The sequence below is a fragment of the Apteryx mantelli genome, chromosome Z, assembly GCF_036417845.1.
Source record: "Apteryx mantelli isolate bAptMan1 chromosome Z, bAptMan1.hap1, whole genome shotgun sequence".
NCBI classification, from domain to species: domain Eukaryota; kingdom Metazoa; phylum Chordata; class Aves; order Apterygiformes; family Apterygidae; genus Apteryx; species Apteryx mantelli.
In genome coordinates, this window is record NC_090020.1 from 62,401,640 (window position 1) to 62,409,643 (window position 8,004).

The following is an 8,004-nucleotide window of genomic DNA, read 5'->3' on the forward strand; positions in this document are numbered from 1 at the left end:
AGAATGTGGAAGGCGGCATGCAATGAACAGGAAGATGCTCTTTTCACACAGCGGAGGATGAAGCTAGAAATGAGCATGCTTTTGAGGTCTAGATCTTGTCAAGGGTTCAAGACAACAAAGACTATTAAAATGAATAATCTTAGCCTCCTGGTACTGAGTTCAGTCGCAATACTTTGGGGATTTTCAGCCTGACAATTATCGTGTTTTCCTCTTGCAGTATAGGCAAGTTCTTTCACTGTTACGACTAGGCAGAGACAAATATTAACAAAGATAGCTGGTCCATTGAGGAGATTATTACAAATGAGTCTGGAATCTTGTGAGGGTAACAAATTAGCAGTGGCAAATTACAAAGGAAAAGCCCTTGCAAATCAGAAGCCTGTTGTTTCCTCTTTATTTACATGAAAGTTGATTTTTGTACCGCTTGCACACAGTGAGATAAATGAACTACAGGCCAACACCAAATGTTAGATACTGATTTCAGTTGGATACCTTTGTAGGAGTGTTTGATATTTTCATGTCTCCAAAGTACAAACCAACAGATCCTCAGGCCTAAAAAAACAAAGTGAAGGAATATCTAAATCCCCCTTAAATATTTTTATTTCAATGTCTCCAGTCATCTTCCAAAGAAACTAGAAATTATTTCAGAATTCCTCATTCTGCCAACACCGGATTCTCCGGTCAGCTGAGCTGTGCAAAGGGCAAAAAAAAGGGCAAAAGGTGATGTTTCAAAACTTTAGTGAGAAAGAGGAAACTAGGTCAGCACGAGATTGCTTCTCTGTTTTGTACTGAGCTGTGAAGTGTTCCAGACCCCACCCCATGATAGTAGGGCATTACTAAAATGAAGACCCTCTGTGCTGAGAGGGAGATCCTATGTCCCTCAAGGATTCCCTCTTACAGGAAGAGAGAGAAGTTTTCTGGTTGCCCTCTAACATTCAGACAGTGAAATAAGCTGTTCTAAGTAGCCGTTTTGTAGCCATTGCCCACTGTTCTCCTAACTTCTTCTGACCCCAGGAAAGATGTCGTCTTCTTTGCAAAATATTTTTGGTTATTTATTTGTTCCACAGCTTTCTGGATTTTGTGGACTGGAACTAATCCAGAAGTAAAACTTCTGTTGCAGGAGAAATTTCAGAACAATAGTCCTGTCTTTTGTCTTTGTTCAACATCAAAACCCAAAACACTAATGTTTATGACAAAAAAAAGTTCTTGAGGTATTTAGTTTTAGAAACATCAAGAATACGTTTAAAAATATATATTCTATTTGGAAAAGGTCTGTATGCCTTATTTCGATTAGGCTAAGATATTTTTGTTTAAAACTTCCTCATTTTTTGACTTTTAGGTAAACACATAACAACATAGTACTTCTCGTACTAGCAAACAAAGAAGGACTGGTGGAAGATGTGAAGGTTGGGGGCTGCCTTGGCTGCAGTGACCATGAGATGGTGGAGTTCAGGATCCTGCGAGGAGGCAGCAGGGCACCAAGTAGGATCGCAACCCTGGACTTCAGGAGAGCAAACTTTGGCCTCTTCAGGGACCTACTTGGAGGAATCCCATGGGTGAGGGCCCTGGAAGGAAGGAGTGTTCAAGAGAGTTGGTTAATATTCAAACATCACTTCCTCCAGGCTCAAGAGCGGTGCATCCCTATGAGTAGGAAGTCAAGCAAAGGAGGTAGGAGACCTGCATGGATGAGCAAGGAGCTCCTGGCAAAACTCAACCAGAAGAAGGAAGTATACAGAAAGTGGAAAGGGGGACAGGCCACTTGGGAGGAATATAGGAATGTTGTCAGAGTATGCAGGGATGCGACGAGGAAGGCTAAGGCCCGTTTGGAATTAAATCTGGCTAGAGATGTCAAGGACAAGAAGAAGGGCTTCTTCAAATACATCAGCAGCAAGAGGAAGACTAGGGAAAATGTGGGCCCTTTGCTGAATGGGGTGGGTGCCCTGGTGTCTTTACTGGTCAGGCCAGCCCTCAGGAACCCCAGAGCCTGGAGGCAAGAGAGAAAGTCTGGAGAGAGGAAGACTTTCCCTTGGTGGAGGAGGAGTGGGTTAGAGATCATTTAAGCAAACCCAACACCCACAAATCCATGGGCCCTGATGGGATGCACCCACGAGTGCTGAGGGAGCTGGCGGACATTATTGCTAAGCCACTCTCCATCATCTTTGAAAGGTCATGGAGAACAGGAGAGGTGCCCGAGGACTGGAAGAAAGCCAATGTCACCCCAGTCTTTAAAAAGGGCAAGAAGGAGGACCCAGGGAACTACAGGCCAGTCAGCCTCACCTCCATCCCTGGAAAAGTGATGGAGCAGCTCAGCCTGGAGGCCATCTCCAAGCATGTGGAGGAAAAGAAGGTGATCAGGAGTAGTCAGCATGGCTTCACCAAGGGGAAATCATGCCTAACCAATCTGATAGCCTTCTATGATGGAATGACTGGCTGGGTAGATGAGGGGAGAGCAGTGGATGTTGTCTACCTAGACTTCAGCAAGGCTTTTGACACTGTCTCCCATAGTATCCTCATAGACAAGCTCAGGAAGTGTGGGTTAGATGAGTGGACAGTGAGGTGGCTTGAGAACTGGCTGAATGGCAGAGCTCAGAGAGTTGTGCTCAGTGGCACAGAGTCTAGTTGGAGGCCTGTAGCTAGCGGTGTCCCCCAGGGGTCAGTCCTGGGTCCAGTCTTGTTCAACTTCTTCATCAATGACCTGGATGAAGGCACAGAGTGCACCCTCAGCAAGTTTGCTGACGATACAAAACTGGGAGGAGTGGCGGATACACCAGAGGGCTGTGCTGCCATTCAGAGAGACCTGGACAGGCTGGAGAGGTGGGCGGAGAGGAACCTCATGAAATTCAACAAAGGCAAGTGCAGGGTCCTGCACCTGGGGAGGAATAACCCCATGCACCAGTACAGGTTGGGGGTTGACCTGCTGGAAAGCAGCTCTGCCGAGAAGGCCCTGGGAGTGCTGGTGGACACCAAGTTAAGCATGAGGCAGCAATGTGCCCTTGTGGCCAAGAAGGCCAATGGTATCCTGGGCTGCATCAGAAAGAGTGTTGCCAGCAGGTCGAGGGAGGTGATTCTCCCCCTCTACTCAGCCCTGGTGAGGCCCCATCTGGAGTACTGCGTCCAGTTCTGGGCTCCCCAGTACAAGAGGGATGTGGCACTACTGGAGCAAGTCCAGCGAAGGGCCACAAAGATGATTAGGGGACTGGAGCATCTCTCTTATGAGGAAAGGCTGAGAGAGCTGGGCCTGTTTAGCTTGGAGAAGAGAAGGCTGAGAGGAGATCTTATCAACGTGTACAAGTATCTGAAGGGAGAGTGTCGAGAGGATGGGGCCAGACTCTTTTCAGTGGTGCCGAGCGACAGGACGCGAGGCAATGGGCACAAACTGAAACACAGACAGTTCCATCTTAACATGAGGAAAAACTTTTTCACTGTGAGGGTGACAGAGCACTGGAACAGGTTGCCCCGAGAGGTGGTGGAGTCTCCTTCTCTGGAGATATTCAAAATGCGCCTGGATGCAATCCTGTGCAATGTGCTGTAGGTGACCCTGCTTGAGCAGGGGGGTTGGACTAGATGATCTCCAGAGGTCCCTTCCAGCCTCAGTGATTCTGTGATTCTGTGATTCTGTGATAAATCATACAGACCCATCAAATAAAAGGCATTACTGGTTTTTCATTGAAAACTATTACCAGCAACCAAGTCATGTCTCCATTGACTTCTTTTATTTCATGAGATCAGTATTTTTTGAAGGAACAATTTAATCTGGAAAATTTCTAGCCAATGTAACTGAAACAAAGTTCCTGCTGCTGTGTCTATCTCCTTCAGGGTCAGCAGGCTGATTATTTACCTGCAGGGATGTATGACAGTGAATATCCCCTTATGTAATTCAGCAATTTCAGCAATGGAGCAAAGTTTATTTAGCACAGACATGAAATCCAAAGCTAACAGAAGTTAAGCAGAATATAACCCTGCGCAGGCTATAGTGACTATGATAAACACCACTAGCCTGGCTTGCCTGCAAAGCCTACTACAAAGGATTTGCTAAACAGGAGGAGCCTTAAACAGCACAGAGGCCTCCCTTAATGGTGTAGGGCTTCTCTGGGAGTCTGCCGCCATCTGTGTCTGGAAGGTCGTAAGTCAGGAATCACCCGATTGCATCCAGGATGAATGTGTGGCAAATGCCTGTCAGCCTTATAGGTGTCTTTTCAGGGCTCTCTCTATTGTAAGATGAGATACAGCTTATATTTGCTCCCTTGCTTTGTGCTGAAGTGTCAACACTCTTCATTAGCTTCAAGTCTTAATGCACAGTGTGGTAGATAACCAAACTGCACCATATGAGTTAACTGTGTGGTTCAGTTACCCCTGTGTCAAGGAATCCTTGCATGAGTACCAAGAGCCATTGCTGTTGTCTATTCTGATTTAAACTGAAATGTATCTGTAACTGTAAAATATCTGCTAAAATTACATTTTAATCAATATAGATTAAGATGTATAAATAGCAGGAAAACAGTATATTTACATCATGGTTTCAACATGAGAGTAAGAAATTAAAAGACCAGCAGGAATGCTCACTTAGCGAAAGACAACATATGTGCTGCTGAATCAGGCCCTGAATTCTTTGTCAGTCATCTCCAAATACATAGTGATATTGCATAGCAACACAAATCCCCCTCAAAGCCATGCCAGCACTGACAGCCACTTGAGTCTGTTAACCACAGTGTTAGGCAGTCTTGAAGCCACTGGCTTATGGTAAAATAGAAAATACCTCAAAGGGTTATTTTGAAGGAAACCTAGGGGAGACCATGACTCTGCAGTTACTACTGCCAGCTCTGTGCCCTACCAAATCACCTGGCAACCCAAATCTGCTGCAGATAAAGCATGAGAAAGGAAAGCACATTTCTATCCTACTATCCAAGGCATGCAGCACAATGGTAATGCTTCATGTTCTGCACCAGCCTCGTGCTGGCTGCATGCTTGCAAGGACAAGTTATTCTTTCATAGTTTCTTAACAAATTTGAATTGGCAAAACAAGTTTATACCAGTTCAGAGCTTTCCACAGCCCTGTGAAGGTGATTGATCTGGAAGTAAGAGCCCAGCAAAACAGGTTTACCACCTCCAACTCTAGGGCCAATGACTGCTAGTTATTCCTAGACAGACACAACCACGAGTGCCTTTTCAGAATCTCAGCGCTTGTAATTTTCTGGTTGCATGTTTCCTAACAGGCCAAAAAGTAGTGAAGGCAAGTTGTTTGTTAATAAGGACTGAAATCCCTTTATCTAGGAGGAATCAGCTTTTTGCTTGATCATACACCAGTATTTTAGTTTTACTGGCTGAGAGAAACAGAGTTTTTCTTTTGAACTCAGAAGAAATCTGGACTATGTTGTGTACTGAGAAAAGTCTGAAGGATGATGAGAAGAGCAAGAACGCTTTTGTATGCTAATGTGTCAGTGTTGTGCTGACAGCTTTATATCCAGGCCTGATGTCCCACTTGCTTGCTTGGGACTGTGTGGTCTTTCCCTTGCTATTTGCAAGTCTGGTTCATGCCTGAAGGATGGAAACCTTCCCCCTAAATCAGCGCCCAAACTGTTGCGGTGTGGCAGTAAATACTCCCAGCACATCAGTCCCTAAAATAGGTCTGGATATTTGTGTAAATGTTTGCAGAGTATTCAGTGGTCCTGTCCACACTGCTGTATTCAGTACCCTGCTTCAGTAACTTTCTCAGTTCATCCCCCATCTACCTTGCTCCCATATCCCTGGACAGGCTTCACAAGCAAAATAAAGAAGATTCGTATTAAACAAGACTAGAGGTCAGGCTTTTCATTACAAGACTAGAAAAAATTACAAGAAAGGCCACACAGCCCTTGCTTAGCTGGAACCTTTATAGTTTTCTTGTGCCCAGCCTCTGCTATCCAAGAACACCCAAATGTGAAGCTCAAAGACTGGGGTAAAACAGCTGCTGAATATTTTCTTCAGTTTCTGGAGGTAAATCTGGCTGAGTTCTCTCTGCCAAGCCATTTCTATCTATGGCACATATCAACTTGAAGGGCCATTGGCCTTTGTTTTGATGTCTCAGGTTCCCTATATACTCCTCCTAAGCTTTAAGTAGCAACTTCCCCCTCTCCTCCTTTTAATTCTAAAACTACTTTCCTGCTTCACTACAAAATTTTACTTTTTTCCCCTCCCCTCCCCTCACAAGGTGTAGGGATTTTAGGTAAGAATGCAAATATCATTGATGGCTCCATTGTGAGCTGGGCTCATTGGGTGATTAAGGGCTACTGTCTCTGGTTCTCCCCTGCCAGTTTGCTGTTTAGCTACTGCTGCCTGATATGGACCATTTAATGCACATGCCTGCTGGATCTTGGTATACTGCATATTAAATAATACTGATAGAATAAAAGACGTTAGTTATCATAGAATCACAGAATGGTTGAGGTTGGAAGGGACCTCTGGAGATCATCTAGTCCATTATACATGTGTTCTGTGAAGTTTGTAATCTGTGGTTTGTTACCAGCCTCCTAGAGAGACCCCAAAAGCTGCGTAAACAATACTGATCACAAACCTGCTTTGTCCAGCCCATGTCTTACCCTACAGCTGTTATCGCTTTTAGGAACTTGGGTTTCACAGCTGGTCAAAAAAGTTCAGAGTGAACATTCTTCCACTAAAAAATGGCACTGTAATACATCTAGGTGAAATATGAGATGAAAATAGGTGAAATATGCCTATTTCAATAAGCTTATATTTAGAAAAAAATGGAAATAATTGCTTGAATTCATTTTTTACCTTATCAGAACAGAATATTTTCATATTTCATTTTAGATTACTTAGTTTTGAATTAATATATTACAAATTATAAAAGTTTGTTACTTAATCATTAATCAGGTCTTGTCAAAGAAAAACAACCATCTTGTTTGACATAATTATGGGTCTGGTTGACATAGGTAACTGTATTGATACAGTAGTTGACATCTTCAAGGCATCCTGTTTGACAGCTTGATTAAAACACTTGAATTATGTAATTTACTGGGATCATGTTAGATAGATTAAAAATTAACTCACTGACACATTTCAAAATTCAGTTGTTACTGAGGAAGTACCAAAGAGCATGCATGGGGCTGGTTCTAGTAAGGTTTCTCATACATCTGTTCATCATCATAAAATGTTTTATAATCCATATACAGATATGATCCTGTCATGGAGTCATCATCAAATTATGAAGATCAACAAATGGTCCAGGTATTGGCATTATGAAGAACATGTTGGGATGTTTAACTGCACACTTAGATCATTATTCTTGAAGGATGAATTAATCTTCTGGATTGAGGCTGGTATGACTTCATGTTTTCATGCATTTTATTTTTTTAATAAATACTTGTGTGAGTCTGCATCTAAAGCTACTGACAAGAAGCTGCTACAAGCAACAATATGGTTTCAATATAGTAGCCCTGGAATTTCTCTCTGTCCTGGGAAAGCTTTCCCCCAAATCCTGAAAAAGTAGAAATCTGGCCTGTGTTTCAGCAAAAAGATACAGATAGGGGCCAGAGAAGGGGGTTTCAATAGTAATTTATATATTATTTCATCATTTGTCCACTATTCCAGCCAGACACTGCATGAGAATTCAGCATGGCCTTTCTCTGAGGAAAAAAAGTTGCATGTTTTTCTAGGGAAAAACTAGTAACCCCTTGAGAAAAAGCTCACAGAAATCTCTGGGGTTTGATGATATTTGCCACTAGAGACAAGTTTTGAAGGAGTTTTCTTAAGGAAGTAGAGACTTCGCAAGTATTTCTGAATTTTACCTTTCTTCCTTTCAATTCCAGGAAAGCTCATTTCTCAACACTTCCAGAAGCCACTGATTCGGGAAGCTGGGCAAGGAAATGGAGTCAACTGTCTTGTGGGAGAAACTGCACAGCCACGGAAACAGCTAAGCAGTATGAGAGGGACAGGGACCTGCAAAGGAAGCTTTAACGTCAGTATGATCAAACCACTTCCAGCAAGAATGGTTGCCAGCCCTGCCAACAG